Here is an 18,330-nt window from a genome sequence, read left to right as displayed (position 1 = left end):
GTAGGAAATCCAAGGTGAAGTCCATCCAAATTGTGCTTTCTGCCTGACCCCACAAAGAGAAAAAGGCTCTGTAGTGTTTACCAGTATCTCACACCAAAGGAAACCATGCTCAACCCAGAAGCTATCTTAGCAGTGTTTGTCATCTCAGGTCCCATCTGCAGCACCAAGCTCCGTTTCCGGGCAGGAAATGAAACCACAGAGGGCAAGGCGAATCTTGATTTTCAAGTTACCACTTGGGGGTTGGCAGTCATTGTCTTGTAGCTTTACATCTAGCACACATGCGCCCAAGGTGGGAGGCAAAGACACTGACCAGATGGGAGCGTGGGGCATTTCTACTGGACTGTGCTGTTTGGGCTATGAATCCACTCATGTGCCTTTGGAGACTGGAGGTTAGATTTCTGCTGCCCAAGACAGTTGCTTGTTGGTACAGATAGAGGCTTGGGATAACTAGATGTGAGGTAAAAAGGAAAGTCAGAATTAGAAATTGTCGGAAGGGGAACCGACTGTGGAGGTTATCTGGCCCAGGTCTTCATGTTACAGAAGAGGAATTAGAAGCCCAGAAAAATTATGTGACCTTGAGAAAGGTCACATAACAGCTTTGTGTCATGAAATTGGGTAGATTACATTTTGAAGTGGCAATTTTAATGCAACCACAGGACCATGTCAATGATGCATAAAAAGCACTATTTTTAACAGCACAATAGATACTTTCACTCTATTCTTGATCTCACCTTATTCCCTTATCTCAGGTTCAGTGGGAAAACATTCTGAGATCATTTAGTGATGCCTGCAGTGGAGGCCCATGTGCAACCTATTGGCTATTTCTGTAGCATAAATTGGATGATCTATAGTGGCACCAAACCCTAGGGTGTTGTGGGTCTCTCCACAAATTGGCATGTCTTTCTTTTGTTTTTATTTTTAACTTGATAGAAATTTTTCTATTTTTATACTGTGGAATAAAGAACCCGTGGCTTTGGTTTCGCAACGTGCATAACTGCTTCATGAACGACTCGCGGTTCTATCACATTTCTGACAATTCCAAACGGTTTAATTCTCCAGGATATTGGGTTATTTTGTCAGACCATTGAGATGCCCACACTGGGCAGTTGTGTCCCTCTATCCTTCAGCCTCCTTCCTCCCCACCCCTCCCCAGGATCTTCATAATTGTGGGTGGCCTGTCTCATATGACTTCAAGAACCTGTGAGGAGGAAGGCATCAATGACAGAGGGCCATTTAGTGGCCAATAAGAACTCTACGTGTTTAATTTAAAAGTATGAGGTGAGCCTGATGAATTCACAAAGAGAGAGTGTAAGGTCATGGTCCACGCATCAACAAAATTGGGATGATTATTTGCTGCTGATTTCACAAAGATAGTAAGATATGTATCTACTATACATGTAAGATACTATATATGCATACATTATGTATGACTTATAAATGTCCCAGTTTTTATGGAACTACCCACAGTTGTTACCACTTCTGAGGAATATTTCCTTAATCCTTCAGGTTAAATGGACCACTCCTTTCTTTGTGCCATCATGTATCCTTGTATGTACCTCTAGTATAGCCAGTCACTCTCTACTTGCAATTATTTACGTGTATGTCTAGGTCTCTGCTTGAGGACAGGGATCCATCCATCTCGGTGTCCCTGAGCCCAGCATGGTACCTGGCACATAGTAAAGCTCAATAACTATTTGTTAGGTGAACCATGTCTTCAGGATGATGATGCTCTAGGAAGCGTGCCAGCAGGCGCTTCAGTCACGGGTGCATCGGATGGCTGGCTCTCCTGCTTCCTGGCTCATGTGGCGAGAAGTGGTGACAATGTCATGCGTACACATCCCCTCAATACTTGGAACACTTTTGCGTTCAATTTAGCAATTTTGCCAGTAAGATGCCTGCATTTTGGGTACCGTGCCTCTAGGTGTTCATGTAAACTTGTCGCTGTAAAAGAAAATCTGATTTTTTTAATCAAATGATTTCCGGTTTCCTTTACTATTGCTTTTAAAAAATAAAATACTTATTGAAGTAAAATCATTGTCCTGTGCTGATTCCAAATTACCTTTTCATGCTGCTATCTCTCTCCATCTCTGTGATTTTATGGTCTGACAACACAGTTGTCAGTCAACAGGGTTTACTGAGACCTCTATAGGGTATCTAACATAACATTTTTAATGCATGTCACACTTTTCTTAAGTATTCTGGTGTTATAACTTTGGCTTCTAATATAGTTTAAATGAGAAAAATATTGCGCTTGAAGGTGTTTTGAAGTTCATAATCCAGAGATCAGTGCCTTTGATGGGGAAAAGGACAGTTACCATTTATTGGCCTACTATGTGCCAGGCATTATGCTCCACAACTTACATGCATTGTTTTATCTGATTGTCACTCCTGTTCCATGTGTAGGTGGTCTGATACTGCCTGTTACAGCTAAGGAAACAGATTCAGAGATGGCAGGCTTCCATAACTAGCAAAGGGCCGACCCAGGGCTTGAACTCGGGCCCCTCTGAAGCTAAAGCCCACATTCTTTCTCACGCATTTTCTTGTTACATTAAACCACCCTAAAGGCAAACGTTTGGAATGATCACATTTGAAAGTAGACTGTAAATTCCTCAAGACTGGGCGTGTGCACAGAACTGAAATGTGCCTTTTGATGATTTTGACATGTCTTTGTGTCTCTTTTTTCCCTATATGTGAAAAATAAGACTCACGCTGGGATTCTTCTCTAAGAAGCTGGAAATAATGTGATGGTTTCTCACCCTCCCTCCTTCCACCAGTCCCAAAGAACAATTCAAGGGACCTAACCCCAAACTCAAAAACTGTACAGTGATGTTCATGATTTCAACCACGTATTCATACTTTTTTGTCTGGGCTCCTGCTACACAGGGCTCTTCCTTGCGAGTTACATGGTTTTTGTGTATCTTATTGTTCTTTTCTCTCTCTTCATAAAAAGTCCTGGAGCAAAGTGAAAAAATAACCTACAGGTGTAATTTTTAAAGTATTTCAAGGTCATTCATTCATTCATTCATTCAATCAGTTGAACAATTTGTTTATCAATCAATTTTGAGCTCTTTGATGTGTCTAAAGTGTGTCTGAATAATGCACACTGCTCATCTTTGACAAACTCTTAGGCAACCATGCACACAGCCCACTGCAAGACCATATATTTATTCCGTATTAGTCCTATGGACAAAGTCTAATGGACTTCAGGAGAGTAAGAAATGAATTATTTGGGAGGAAAGATGAGAAGAGGAGAGAACAAGGAAACCAACAGAATGGAGGAATCACATGAACTGGATATTCAGCCATTCTACAAACATGTTTGACCACCTCCTATGTGCCAGGCGCTATTTGAGGCTCTGGAAATGCAAAGGTAGATATTACACAGTCCTCATTCTCAAGGCACTCACAGACTAGAAGAAGGAATAAGATATGTAAGCAACTGAGTGTTAGGTACCAAGATAGATGTACAGTTATGGTGCAACTGCAGAGGGATCGTGAATTTTCTCTAGTCTGGGCTTTTACAGGAGGAACAGGCAAGAACCTCCAGAGGAGGTGGGTTTTAGCTGAGTCTTGAAAGATATGAAGATGCTTTGAAAGCTATGAAGGTGATTAAGGGGCAAAGTGAGCAGCCAGAGAGGTATGAAACAGCAAGGCACTTTAAGGAACTTCAAGCCATCAAGAGTTGGAGAGAGGAGTTTGTGTGGGTGGGCTGAGAAGGGTGAGTCCAGGATGATAGGCAAGAGTCTGGAACAGGAGTGGCCTTGAATGCCAAGCTAAGGAGTTTTTATCCTGTAGGCCTTAGAAAGCCATGGAAAGATTTTTAAACAGGGAATGATGTCGTCAGAATGACATTTGAGTATATTTTCATCAAAGTTATAAATGGAAACAATTGTTAGAAAGTGGGAAATCAACGTTATTTTTCATGTATGCTACTGAAAAAGTTTTTTTCTAAAGCATTTATGATCATATATTAAAATTAAAAGAAAAATCCAAATTATAAATAATGTAATTTTTAATTAAATTTTTTATTTTGAAATAATTGTAGATTCACATGCAGTTGTAAAAAATAATATGGAGAGATCACAGGTACCCTTTACCCAGTTGCCGCCTATGGCACTATCTTATAAAACTATAGTACAATTTCACAACCAAGGTATTGACATTGACACAGTTAAGATAAAGAGCACTTCCGTCACCACAAGCGTCCCTCACATTGCCCTTTCATAGCCACACATTTCCCTCTCTCTCCCACTCACTCCTTAATTCCTGGATATTTATCATTTTTTCCTTTTTTGGATAGTGATTTTGGTGTCAAGTCTAAGAACTCTTTGCCTAACACTAGATCTTGAAGATTTTCTCCCATTTTTTTTCTAGAGTTTATCTAGAATACTCCAGTTTACAGTTTTGTGTTTTACATTTAAGCCTATAATCCATTTTGAGTTAAATATTGTATAAGGTGTGAGATTTACGTCGAAGTTCATTTTTTTTTGCCTATGAATGTCCAATTGCTCCAGCATCATTTATTGAAAAGACTATATTTCCTCTGTTGACTTGCTTTTGCACCTTTGTCAAAAATCAATTGGGCGTATTTGTTTGGGCCTATATCTGGCTGCCTGTTCTGTCCCATTGATCTGTATGTCTACTTCTCCACCAATATCACACAGTCTTGACAACTGCAGCTACACAGTAAATCCTGGAATAGGGTAGATTGATTCCTTCTACTTTATTCTTTTACTTCAAAATGGTTTTAAGCTGTTCAAGTTCCTTTGCCTTTCCGTATAAATTTTAGAATAATCTTGTCTATATCTACAAAAAGTCTTGCTGGGATATTGACAGAAGTGTGTTAAACCTGTATAATAATTTGGGACAAATTGACATCTTTGCTATTTTGAATCTTCTTATCCATGAACATGATTTGTCTATTTATTTAGATCTTTGATTTCCTTAATCAGCATTGTGTAGTTTTCAGCATACAAGTCCTGTACTTGTTTTGTTAGGTTTATACCTCAGTATTTTCAGTTTATATGTGATTGTAAATGGTATCGTATTTTTGATTAAGATATCTAGTTTTCATTGCTAGTATATATAAAAACAATGGATTTTTTAAAAATTTATCTTGAATCTTTTGACCTTTCTAAATTCACTTATTTGTTCCAGGAGGTTTTTTTTTTTTTTTTTTTTTTTTTAGATTCTTTGGAATAGTCTGTGTAGACAATCATGTCATCTGCAAATAGGGCCAGTTTTATTTCATATTTCATTGTTTTCTAAGCCATATGCCTTTTATTTCCTTTGTCTTATTGCACTGGCTAGAACTTCCAGCATTATGTTGCCTAAGAGTGGTAAGAGACATCCTTTCCTTGTTCCAGATCTTAGGAGAAAAGCATTCAGTCTTTCACCACTAAGTATAATGTTAACTATAGGTCTTTGTAGACTCTCTTTATCAACCTGAGGTAGTTCCCTCTATTCCTATTTTTCTGAGAATTTTTATCATGAATGAATGTTGAATTTTGTCAATTTTTTTCTGCATCGGTTAATATAGTCATATGATTTTCTTTATTTGGTCTGTTGATTGGTGGATTACATTGATTGCTTTTCAAATGTTGAACCAACCTTGCATCCCTGGAATAAACCCTACTTGGTCATGGTGTATAATTCTTTTTCCATATTGCTGAATTCTATTTGCTAATATTTTGTTAAGTGTTTCTCTGTCTAAATTCACAAGGGAATTTGTCTGGTTTTGGAATCAGGGTAATACTAGCTGCATAAAATGAATTGGGCAGTGTTCCCTTCTTTTTTATTTTCTGGAAGAGTTGTGTAGAACTGGTGTTAATTCTTCATTAAATGTTTGGTAGAATTCTTCAGTGAAACTATATGGTCCCAAAGATTTATTTATTTATTTATTTTTTTGTGAGGAGATCAGCCCTGTGCTAACATCTGCCAATCCTCCTCTTTTTTTGCTGAGGAAGACTGGCCCTGGGCTAACATCTGTGCCCATCTTCCTCCACTTTATATGGAATGCTGCCACAGCATGGCTTGCCAAGCAGTGCATCAGTGCACGCCTCGGATCCGAACCGGCGAACCCCGGGCCGCCGCAGTGGAGTGCGTGCACTTAACCACTTGCGCCACCAGGCTGGCCCCCCAAAGATTTATTTTTTGTGAATTTTTAAATTAAAAATTCAATTTCCTTAATAGTTATAGGGCTATTCAAATGATCTATTTTATATTCGGTGAGTTGTGGTAGTTTGTACTTTTTGAGGAATTGGTCCATTTGTCAAATATAAGTGTGTAGAGTTGTTGGTAGTATTCATTTGTTATTCTTTTGATGTTTGCAGAGTCGGTAGCAATATCGCCCTGATATTGCTGATATTGGTAATTTGTGTCTTCCTTTATTCCTGATATTGGTAATTTGTGTCTTCTATCTTTTTTTCTTGTCAGTCTTGCTAGAGTAGTGCCAATTTTATTGGTCTTTTCAAAGAATCAGTTCTTTGTTTCATTGATTTTCTCTGTTTTCAATTTTTGCTTTTCTTGTCATTTCCTTCTTTCCACTTACTTTGGGTTTATTTTGCTCTTCTTTTCCAAGGTTCTTGAGATAGGAGATTAGATTATTAATTTAAGACTTTTTCTCTTCTCTAATGTATCCTTTTAGTGTTATAAATTTACCTCTTTATACTGCTTTACTTGTGTCCTACAAATTTTGGTATGTTGTATTTTTATTTTCTTTCATTTTAATGTAATTTTAAAATTTCCCTTAAGACTTCTTTTTTGACCCATGGATTACTTAGAAGTGTATTGTTAAATTTTCAAGTGTTTGGAGATTTTCCTATTATCTTTTTTTTATTGATTTCTAGTTTGATTCCACTGTGGTCAGAAAATTTACTCTGTATGATATCAGTGCTTTTACATTTGTTGAGTTTTGTTTTATGGCCCAAGATGTGGTGTATCTTGGTATATGTTCTGTAGGCACTTGAAAAGAATGTGTTTTCTGTTGTTGTTGGGTGTTCTATAAATGTCAATTAGATTCTGTTGGTTGATGGTGTTGATGAGTTCTCCTATATCCTTGATGATCTTCTATCTAGTTATTCTAACAATTGTTGAGAGAAGGTTGTTGAAATCTCCAACTATAATTGTGGATTTGTCTATTTCTCCTTTCAGTTCTATCAATTTTGCTTCATTTTGCAGCTCTGTTGTTTAGTGCATACATGTTTAGGATTACTATGTCTTCTTTACAGATTGACACTTTTATCATTATGTAATGTTCCCCTTTGGGTCTGGTAATTTTCTTTGCTTTGAATTTTCTCTACTTTATCTGATATTAATATAGTCACTCCTGCTTCCCTTTGATTAATGTTTGCATTATATATCTCATTCTATCCTTTTACTTTCAACTTGCCTATATTATTATGGTTGAAATAAATTTCTTGTAGACAGGTATAGTTGAGTAATGTTTTTAATCCACTCTCCCATTGTCTGTCTTTCAATTGGTTATTTTGATGATTTACGTTTAATGTAATTATTTATAGGATTGAAGTCTTTTTTGTTTTCTCACTCTTTTCTGTTTTTTTTTTCTGCCTTCCTGTGGGTTACTTGAACAATGTTTAGAATTTCATTTTGATTTTGTTTCTTTGTTGTCATTTTCTATTTCTTTCTGAAACTTTCCATATTTTTATTTGTTTCATGCATGTTTGTTCATTGAAGCATTTTTATCACAGCTATTTTAAAATCTTTGTCAAATCACTTGAACATCTCTTTCATCTCAATGTTAGCATCTATTAATTGTCTTTTTTCATTCAGTTTGAGATCTTCCTGGTTGTTGGCAAGATGAGTGATTTTCAATTGAAACTTGAACATTTTCATATTGTGTTCTGAGACTCTGGATTTTATTTAAACCTTCTGTTTTTGTCAGGTTTTTTGGGGAGGCACCATTTCGTTACTGCAAGGTGGAGGTAGAAGTCCAGGTTACCCACTTGTCCTTTTTGACAACTGATCCCTGAGGGGCTGCTCTCCGTTACTAACCAGTGGAGGTGAGAGTTCCAGCTCTTCACGTGGTTTCCCCTGACTCTGCAGTTAGGGTGGCCTTGTTACTACTGGGTGATGCTGAAAGTCCTGACTCTCCACTAGGCCTCCTCAGCACCACAGAGGAAAGGGAGAGGGACTCCTTGTTACTACTGGATGGGAGTGGAAGTCCAGGCTCTCAGGATGGCCATCCACTGGCAGGGGGAGCTCATTACTGGCCAGTGAGGGTGAAAGTCCAGGCACCCTACTTGACCTTCTCTGACACCACTTGGGTGTATAGGGACACCTCATTACAGTCTTGTGAGGGGGATGTTTAGGTTCCCCACTGGACTTTGCTGGCATGGGTGGGTGTGGGGCCACAGATATTTTCTGTGGTGTCTGGTTGGTGTAGAGTGGTTATAATCTAAAAAGTTTCCTGTCTCCTAGGCTGCCCTTTTTCTATTCCTTTGGTGAGAGAGTGAAGGCTTTTGTTGGGGCTTGCTCTGTCTGCCTGTTGGTTTCTGAGTTGCTAGGTTGTTTAGCTCCAAGTCTGGGATATATGAGGCAAAAAGAAAATCCAGGGAACTGACTACTCTATCATTCCTTGGGTTCTGAAGACTCTAGCCAATCTGACTTCTTCTCTCTACCTTTTAGAGTCTTCTTATCTTTATTTCATATATAATGTCCAGGGTTTTTAGTTGTGCTTAATGGAAGGAATAGGTATGTTAAAGTATGTCTGTTCTATCTTCCCTGAAGAAGTATCAGATTTAAGTATTTTCAATAAAGCTGAATTTTAATTTGATTTTTTTGAAATGTAATTAAATATTTTAAAGTACTTTTACAAAAATAAAATCATTTACAGTTTCAGCATTCAGTATTCTTCCACCAACAGAAATGTTAGTATCATGCTTCACCCATACATGCAAATTTAAGGGTAATGTGACTTGTTTAATATTGCAAAATGTTCCTCAGCTGCTACCTGTATCTGTTGCAGATACTGTGATCATTTGTAAGTACTTCGGGAACCTTAAATTAGAGTACAAAGAGATGGAAGAAAATAAACACCTGGTACTTACTAGGAAACAAGCATTCAGTATGCAAGAAGTATTGCATTTACCCGGAGAGAAAGAATTTAACAAGTTATTTGTCTCTTCTCTTATACCTAAGTGCTTCTGTTGCTCAAATTCTCCCCATGGTTCAATGTCTGCAGGACGAAACCCACAATCATGGCATTTGGATGCAGCTGCCTTCTGTTTTGAGGACATGACCAAGAGATATGAAGTATTTCCCTGGGGCCTGAAGAGTGCTAGAAACAAGGATGTTTGGGGTTGTGGGTTGCTCTGCACCAACACTGAGCACCAGATGCCAAGTGACAGAGGTGTTCATAGGATCTTCAATAAGTGTGTGTGTGTGTGCGCGCGCGCCCTTGCGCTGTGAGGTGTGGGAGCCCCTCTAACGCATAGGTCCAGGCCAGGGACTCTCTTGCCTGGAACCTAAGGGTTGTATTGTCTTCCAGGGGGCAAGTTCGGCTAAGACTTTTAAGCTGTTTGCCACGTTCTAAGGCCTTCTTTCTTATCTATTTTCTCATAATCTTGTGTAAGACTATCAACAATGTAAATGAGGCAAAACTAAACATTTCCACATTCAACTGAGAATTAATATGAGGTAAACACAGATCAGGAGATGGTGAGCATTCTTTCTCTATAATTTATGAGACAATTTTAATGGCCCTGCACCACTGTGTCTCTGGGTAGAGATACTGTGTGGTCAGAGAGGGATATTTCCCTCTAAATTATGGGGGAAAGAGCTGAAGTTTTTTTATGGTCAATTTAATTTTTTCTAACTAGAGTCAAACGCTTGATATGATAATTGAAAATACATCAAGTCATCCAGAACAGTAGCAGTTGTGTGTTTGGTTAGATGGCAGGATAATTGCCAACCCTTATCTTCAATTTTCAGACTTAAATCTCTTTCCCATTTAGTTTTAATTGGCTCTAGGCTCCCATCCATCCTTAACTTTGAGTTCATTTGTCGCAATTGTTTTATCTGAGCTAAGTTGTTCTCCAATGAATACAATAAATCTATGTATCTGATTTGTCTTTGTTCTTATGGTTAATATTTTAGGATTATAAAACCAGGCTCTTCAGAAAGTAAAATATAGGAGTAAATGTCTCTGTTTCAGAATTACTTTGTCAATGTCTGTGAAAAGGCATTAGCTATTACGCATTAGCTTATTGAATCACATTTTTAAAAACTCTCTAAAAAAACAAGATTTTGTGTTTTTATTTTCCCTGCTCTTAACTCCTGTTGATTTTTTACAACTGTTATAGCAGCATTTTTGAAAACTTACATCTTTTCATAATGATTTTTTCTCTTTTCCAACTGCCAATTAAATAGTGACCTGGTTTCAGGCTATCTTAGCACCTCAGGCTGCATTGCTGATAAAGAGCTCAGTCCTGTTCACTGGCTCCTTGACAAAAAGTTAACACTTTTTTGGGGGAATATCTTATTAAAGTTATAAATCCTCTCCAGAAAAATACATATACTAGTTGCATACAGTTTTAGAGGATTCAAGGACATTCTGCAGTTGTGCCTAGCTCCCTAAGAGTTTCCTAGACCCCAGGTTAAGCTCCTTAGTTCAGACCACTTGGTGGCAGAGGCCTCTGCAGTAGTTATAACGTGGTAACGTCAAGACGTTGTTTACAAGAGCCAGCGTGCCGATGCTGTTGGGGGTTGGTATTCCAAGGTAGGGAAGTCCATTTCTTTAGCTATGAATAGAGTTGCAGGCTCAAGGCCTAAAGGACTCTAGGCAGAGAATGCTGCAAAGCAGGAGTCAGCATATAGAGTGAAATGGAAGACATTTCTTTTGCTTTCTAATGAAATAAGATTCAAGTTATAATTTTATTGGTGAAATGAAGGAAAAGGATTGCCATTTAAAGCAAGCATCTTAGAAAGCTGGTTTTTCTAAAGGAGTCACAGTGTTTTGGTTCCATCGCACACTTCGCACACTTCGATGGGCTTTGGATATGCAAAGCAGGGAGGGAGCTACCCTGCTCTGAGTGAGAAATGAGAAGTAGGAAGAATCCCTGGGGGAGAGAGAGAGAGAAGAGCCATGGTGCTTCACATTGAGGCCTGGCCAGTGAGAAACCCCTAGAGAATGTTCAAGAAATGGGACATCTAGTATCAGATGTTAGGTTGTTTGCTGTGTGGTGAGAAAATGTAACCCATCCCTCGTGACCTACAAATCATCAATAAAAATTCTGCTAACTCGCACTGCTTGTAAAAATGATTGCTTTTAGGTGAGGGGCTAGGGTTGGGTGAAGAAGGTACAGAGTTATGGAGAGCAGAGAATAAGAATTCAGTGAGGGCAGGAAATCGGAGCCAGAGGTGAGAGGAGAATATAGGTTCCCTTGCAATTTGCAGAAATCTCAAGGCAGGCATTAGATTTTTTCTCTAGGACATAAAATAGAGGTTTGAGCCAAACAGATGTATATTTTAAGGAGAGTAGTGACCCGCTGAGCTCTGAGTAGCATTTGTCTAAAGTGTTTACCTTTCTAGAGCCCCTTTATGTTCGTTCCCATTGTTTGCTCTCCTCCAGTTCTGGATCCACAGGCATGTGTCCTTGCAGGGCTGGCAGGTGCCGGCCTCCCTAGTCTTGTGAGCCTGGCGACTGCCAAAGGAGGCCGGGACCCAGGGAGGGCCCAAGAGTCCTTTTAGTAAAGGTGGGGAGGGGAGAGATTCCCGCAACTCTGAGAGTCAAAGAAAAATGTTAGTGGGGCTTGATAATTTGAAAAGCATTTGCAAAGCTCTATATGGTTTCCAGTTTGGTCATATCTAGTTCCCAGGAGGGACAGCCCTGGGGCCCAGGGGTGTCACTCTACTCTTTTCTGAGCGAGAGGTCCCCTAAGAAAATGCTGACCCGAGCTGACCCCCTGTCTATTGCGGTAGGGCAGGAGTCGGGGGCGGGGACTGGGCTGTGACCATTTCTTTCTTTTCTCAGTTGTTGATTGATACAGTGAGGCTCTGGGAAAAACCTGGTGTGCTGACTTGTACTGTCTCAAATGAAAAGAAAATGAGTACACCCACCTCCCTTGCTTATTAGTGTGCCTTATACAGGTCTTGGCTCTGTAGGGGAATTCCTTCCTGAGGAATCTTTAGTGCCCATTGAATGGCCTCTGTGGAAGGGAGGAGGGAGGGGGAAGGGAGAGGGGCAGGCTGCCTCATGCAGAGCCATGAAAGGTGGAGGAAGGGATGCAGGGCCTGGAGATGAGGTTGAGTGGCTGATTTGTTTCTTTTGGTCACAGTGACCTGCATTCTCAGCCCTTTTCTCCAAGGATTTTGTATAATATGGCCTCTGGACACATGTGATGTCTCCCTTTAGGATAGGCGGGGGCACATCTTTGGGCCGTGACAATGCTGTCTGATATTGCATCAGGGACGCTTGTGGGGCTGGAGGGGGGTGCGGAAGTGTGGGAAGGGGAAATGGGGGTCCATGTTGATGACTCAGCACTGACCCATACACTGGAACATCAAAAAGAGTGCGTTTCTCATGCAATGATTCACTCAGGTATTTGTTGCGTGCAGGTAACGTGCCAGGTGTTGGGGAGGCAGAGATGACAGTGCACAGCCCCCGCTGTAATGGAATTTATAGCAGTTTCTGTTCCAGCTGGTGGGTTCCAAGATCTAACCATGGCTTACAAGGCCCCGCATGATGGCCTCTGTCTCCTTTTCACCTTGTCCTCTCCTACTTTACCTTCTGACAGCCCAGCCACGCTGGCCTCATTGCTGTTCTTGGAACTCACCAGCCACACTCCCGTCTTCGTACTTTTGCACTGGCTGTCCCCTCTGCCTAGAATGTTCTTCTCCCTTGTTTCTTCCCATTTTTCTCAAATGTCTCTTTACTCTGACCACCGTATGAAAGGTGCAGTGGGCCCTTTTCCCAATCCTTGTTCCATGTTTTCTTTCTAAAACATTTATCTCCTTCCACCATACCACATGATTGACTTATTTATTATGCTTTTATATTTAGTATCTGTTTTCACCTGCTAGAGTATAAGCTCCCTGAGGGCAGGAATCACTGATGCATCTCAAGCACCTAGAACATGGCCCGTTGGATGAATGAATAGGTTACAGTGGGAGTTTGGAAAGTCATCCTGCCCTTCCCCCGTTTCTATGCCAAGCCGGTTCAGGGCTGTACTTGAGCTGAGCCTTCCCATCCATCTCTTCAGTATCACCCTTGGCATCGTATCACGGAAGATTGATCAGGTTCTCTCAGTAAGCTTGGCCATGTGAGGATGCTCCTTCTGGTGGTGCCCGTAAGAAGAGTAATGTAGCAACGTGGAAGAGGGGGCACACTGTGATTCTGGTCAATGTTTTCAGGAACTTAATTACCGCAGCTTTGAGGTAACTTAGCCAAGGAAGTTCTTGAAAGGAGGCTTTGTATTTCATGTTAGAGGTCCAATTCTGGTCTTCCAAATGTGATCCAAATTTCATCCATTCACCTAGTTCTACTTCTCTTTCAAGGGGCTTTCCAGCTGTCAGCAGTCACCACTCTCAATATCCAGCTGTCATTGACTGAGCCCCCAATGTGCGTGTCTTAGGAATCCTGTCCCTTTCCCAGGTGTTTCTGAAAATCACCAAGGAATGCCCACATGTCCCTCAAGTTACCTCAGTTTTCGCCAGCTTTGCGTGACGTTGGTTTGCTCTGCTGATGGCCTCTGGGCTTGTTGTAACCATTTCTCTAGAGCTTCCTGTGGTCTAGTCCCCAAAACAAGGACACAGCCTGGACTTTATCTCCCAAAAACAGCTAATTCAAGGCTCTAGGGATTTGATAAACTTTCCTGAGGACGTGGTGCTACCACAAGAAAATTATAAGCCAGAAAAAGGAATCTTAATAGTCCAGATCAATCTTCAGTGCTTCCAACATCCACTGATCGTGCTTCTCCATGGCAGCAGTGCCCCTAACTGGCCACGGCTCCCCTTAGACCCCAGCCTGCTCTGTTGTTCCAGGACTCATTTATCTCCTCTGTAAGAGCCTTCCCTCTTGAGTGTCCTTCCTTCCCTGAATTCAAGCCCCAACCCCAACTCTGCAGTTAACCAAACAGCCCCACTGGCCTTTTGTCTGTCACTCCTAAAAGTCAAGTTTGTACCCAGCTTGGAGCTTTTGTACTTGGTGTTTCCCCTGACTGGATGCTCTTCCCATAGATCTTCGTGCACGAGGCTCTTTCTTGTCATTCAGGTCTCAGCTCAAATGACAGCTCCATGGAGACACTTCTCTGACCTCTCAGTCTAAATAGGACTGTCACTTGCCCTCCTGTCACTGTGGTGTGTCTTCTTCTCAGTCCTTATCACTATCTGAAAGGATCTGGTTCATCCCTTGTTTGCATGTGGTCACTCAGCCCCTGCGCACCCAGATGCCTATTTCTATCTCCCCAGCATAAAATAGAATGTAAACTCCCCAAAACTGGAACCTCATCTGTCTTGTTCACCATTTTTGCTCCAGGACCTAGAAGATTATCACCTGACATAACAGATGTTCAATAAATATTTGTTGAATGAATAGACAGCCAGATCTCATCAAATAGGCCTCATTTTCTGTTTTTTCAAGGAAAGCCAGAAATTCGTATTTTAAGTGTCAGCTCCCAATATGGCAACATATTTAAAAAATTTAAAATACTGTTGTTGTCAAATAAATCATATCTGCAGGATTATTTGTCCTGCCAGCTTCCAGGTCGGGTCACTGCCTTAAACTCGTGCTGACACTTTCTGGGTTTCTTGGAAGAAGGATGTGGGGAGGCTAGAAGCTTTGAGGAAAAAGAGGTGACAGAGGATGGAGGGAGAGATTCCTTTTCTCCAGGAAGGGAGCGGTGGTCAGAGAGTCCCTCAAAGGGTGGGAACCCCTGCTCCGTACCCCGACAGTGTCTTTGGAGAACTAGCAAGATCTCAGAGGGGATGGTGCATCTAGGGGGCAGGACCACAAGGCCCCGGGGGAATGAGCTTGCAGTCTACCTCTAAGGTTGCATGCAAGTCATGGCAAGGTTAGACTTCAAGGAGTCCTGTGAAGGGTCCAAGACAGTAACCAGCGTGGGCTGGAGGGGCCTCACAAATATTCTGGGGAGCAGAAGCGTCCCTAGGCCCTTTGCACAACCCGAAGGGATTCGGGGCTGTGGAAATGACTGGATTGGATTTCCCACCAGACCGGAGGGAGAGGCACTCCGGGGTCAGATTTAAATTAAAGTAAATCAAGCTATCCGACATTTCTAGTACAACCAAGTTTGTGGACTAATATTCCTCTCTATTACTTGACATTTTGTTCTTGTTGAAGTGGGGGAGACAGCTGGGAAGGGTGCTGGGGGGAAAGTGTAACACCAAACCTCACTCCAGTACAGGACCCTCATCCTTGGTCCCCTTGGAGTCTCTCGGGCTCCTTCTTTTCACCCTTGGACAGTGTCCTCCTGCATGTATCTCCTGCTTTCAGCCCGCCTCTCCCAAAGGAAGGGTCCAGCTTGCTCCGGAGCCGTGTTCCCTAGGAATCTGCAGTCACAGCATTTGCAACATATGTTCTAGCAGCAGGGCTGAGGCTAAGGCGTCGGAGGCCTCTTATGGTCCAGATGAGGGACAATCAGTGCCAAATTTACAGCATCCCTCAGCTGTGTCCTCAACACCACTGGCTTGTGAAGGGGGAATTCCTAGGCCCTGCTGGCTCAGTCCTTTTTTGGAAGAGAACAAAACTCTTCCTGACCCTTTTCATGCTCCAAACACCTTTTTCCTCCCCAGTCTTCCTCCCCCGCACCCTCCCTAGAGAATGGTCTGCAGAGAAGGAAGCCAGCTGGCTCAAGCTGGCAGGCAAGATGAGACTTTTTGTGCAGAGAATTTTCTGCCCAGTGGGACCAGCAGCTAGAGGTGGGATTGCTGCTGCCATCCAGGAAGCAGAGTTTCTCTCTGGCTGAGTTTAAAGGGGCCGGTGCACCATTCACCTCACATGCTGCCCATCCTCCTGGCCCTACCCACAGAAATCGTGACTGCCTGGGTATTAGGGCTGAAGAATTTACTGTGTGCGTGGGATTGCTCTGTGCTGGAATGCTTCCTTCTTCCCAAGGGGGTGAATGCACACAGCTCAGGGTAAAAACAAAAAGCTCCCAACTCTTTCTGAGGCCTGGCAAAATATAAAATACATTATCTGCTTGAGCAATGGAGGAAAATACCCCCAGGCTGATTCTTGCTTGTGTCTTCCTCCACATCTCACTCCTCTTACCTCATCCTCTCTTCTTGGACAAGTAAGGACAGAGAGAGGGAGAGAAAGAGAGAGAGAGAGAGAGAGAGAGAGAGAGAGAGAAGAAGAAGGAACTCTGAGGGCAGGTTTGGAAGTGGGGGTGAGATTGGGAGGGCCCTCTTTAATGAGGGTACCAGTGTAACCAACCACCTTAGGGGGATTCAAGGCCTGGTCATGTCAATTGCTATTTATAATATAGGTTGCCCTGTATCCACCACTGGAATTCAGACATGTCTGGGCATCTCTGGCAAAGTGGTCAGTGAGCCAGCCAGGGACCCAGGAGCCTCGTAGAAGCCGGAAGTAAGCACCACATTCTGGGCATGATAACAGGGCCTTTGGCTTCTGAGGGAGGAGTGAGGGTATGAGGCTGCATCTATCATACAAATCTGTCCCAGCCCTGGCCCCTGCCATAGGGAGAGAGCGGACTAGATGCAAGAGGAAATAGAGTTTCATGTAAAGGTCACAAGACATTGGGCAGGGGTGTCTCTGCTTCAGTAGTCCTGAACAACTTTGTAACACCACGTGGGGAACGAGGTATTCTCTTCCATATCTTGCCATAGATAACTGCGTGTCTGCTGGGACACGGAGGATGTCATGGGAAGTGCTTTGTGGGAGCCAGAGGGTAGCTGATCCAAATGTTGGGGAAGCACATGTGAGACAGCTTCTGAGGATGCCCAGAAATAGTTGTGAGGAACTTAGCAGGGTGGGCATCTGGGATCCTACATCCACAGGATTACAACAACCACAATAATTCCACCTCATGTTGACATACTGCGATAGACTTTATGGAAGTTTTCACATACATGTTCGTATTTGCTCCTCATAACCCCCCACCGGCAGAAGCAAGTAGAATGATCCTTCTCAGGACCAAGAGGGGCTGGACTAGCAACCTCATGGCCACTTCAGCTCTGTCACTCCAGGGTCCTTAGAGAAGTCCAAGGGCGCCCTGTGGGCTATTCTTTAGGTAGATACACTTCAGAAGTTGTAAAGTCAAGCTATGAACATTGCCTGGGAGCCTCTCTTCTGCCCAGGGTTCTGAACAGGAAACAAAACAGTAAAAATGGAGAAAAATATTACCTTTATTACTGACAGAACCTAAGTTGGAAGCTACAGCTTATAGTGAGAAACAAATGGTCCTGCTAATTTAGCACAGAATTGGGCAGACTTGCCTACCCTGTCACAGGCACAGCTGGACATTTTTCCAGGTAACATTTGGAGCGTGAAAAGGCGGAGAGGAACAAGAAGAGGAAGGAGCTGGGCAACTTTAGTTTCTCCATTTAACTCACCGATGAGGTGAGTGAGGGGTGGAGAGGGTAGGGAGTGTCACTAATTGATGTCCCTCCATGTGGAAGAAACATCAGGGCTCGGGAAAAGGTGTTCCTGTATGAATAATTGTTCTGCATTGATACACAATATCCACTGGGGCCAGGCCCTCTATACTGGCAGGAGTTGCTTAGTTTTCCAGGCTGTTGAGAGTTGACTGCTGCATTAGTCAGGGTTCTCCAGGGAAATGACAGAATCAATAGTATATATATGTCTATGTGTGTGTGTGTGTACATGTGTGGAAAGAGAGAGAAAGAGAAAAGAGAGAGGAAGAGAGACATCGATGTAAGTAAATTCACTAAAAAAAATTAAATTATAAAGCTTTATATCAGGATATCAATCCTTGGATCAATTAGTACCTCCCAACTACCTAGGATCTGTGGATCTTTGCCTGAGCCACAAGGCTTCTTAAATATTTTTTTGTATTGATAACAGATAACAATGACTTTCTTCTTGACTCAATAAGTAGCAAATAATTGTCTGTGGTATGCTAGGTCCTGTGTTGTGGAAGACACCAAGGAGAGTGACATGCCATATTTGTTTTCTGGGAGCTCAAGGTTAAGTGGAGGATGGCAAAGCATATGATGAGTGCAATTAAGAAGATAAAAGCAAAGTGCTATTATGGTCCCAGGTAGGATTAATTCTGACCTCGAGGTCTGAAGAAGGGTCTGTGGAAAGGAGACATTTAAATTGCACCTTGAAGAATGAATAGAATTTTGACAAGCAGAGATTAAGCAAAAGGA

Source organism: Diceros bicornis, chromosome 4, assembly GCF_020826845.1.
Source record: "Diceros bicornis minor isolate mBicDic1 chromosome 4, mDicBic1.mat.cur, whole genome shotgun sequence".
In the NCBI taxonomy this organism is placed as follows: domain Eukaryota; kingdom Metazoa; phylum Chordata; class Mammalia; order Perissodactyla; family Rhinocerotidae; genus Diceros; species Diceros bicornis.
The sequence above is the reverse complement of the archived record's forward strand: the minus strand, read 5'-3'. Positions refer to the sequence as shown.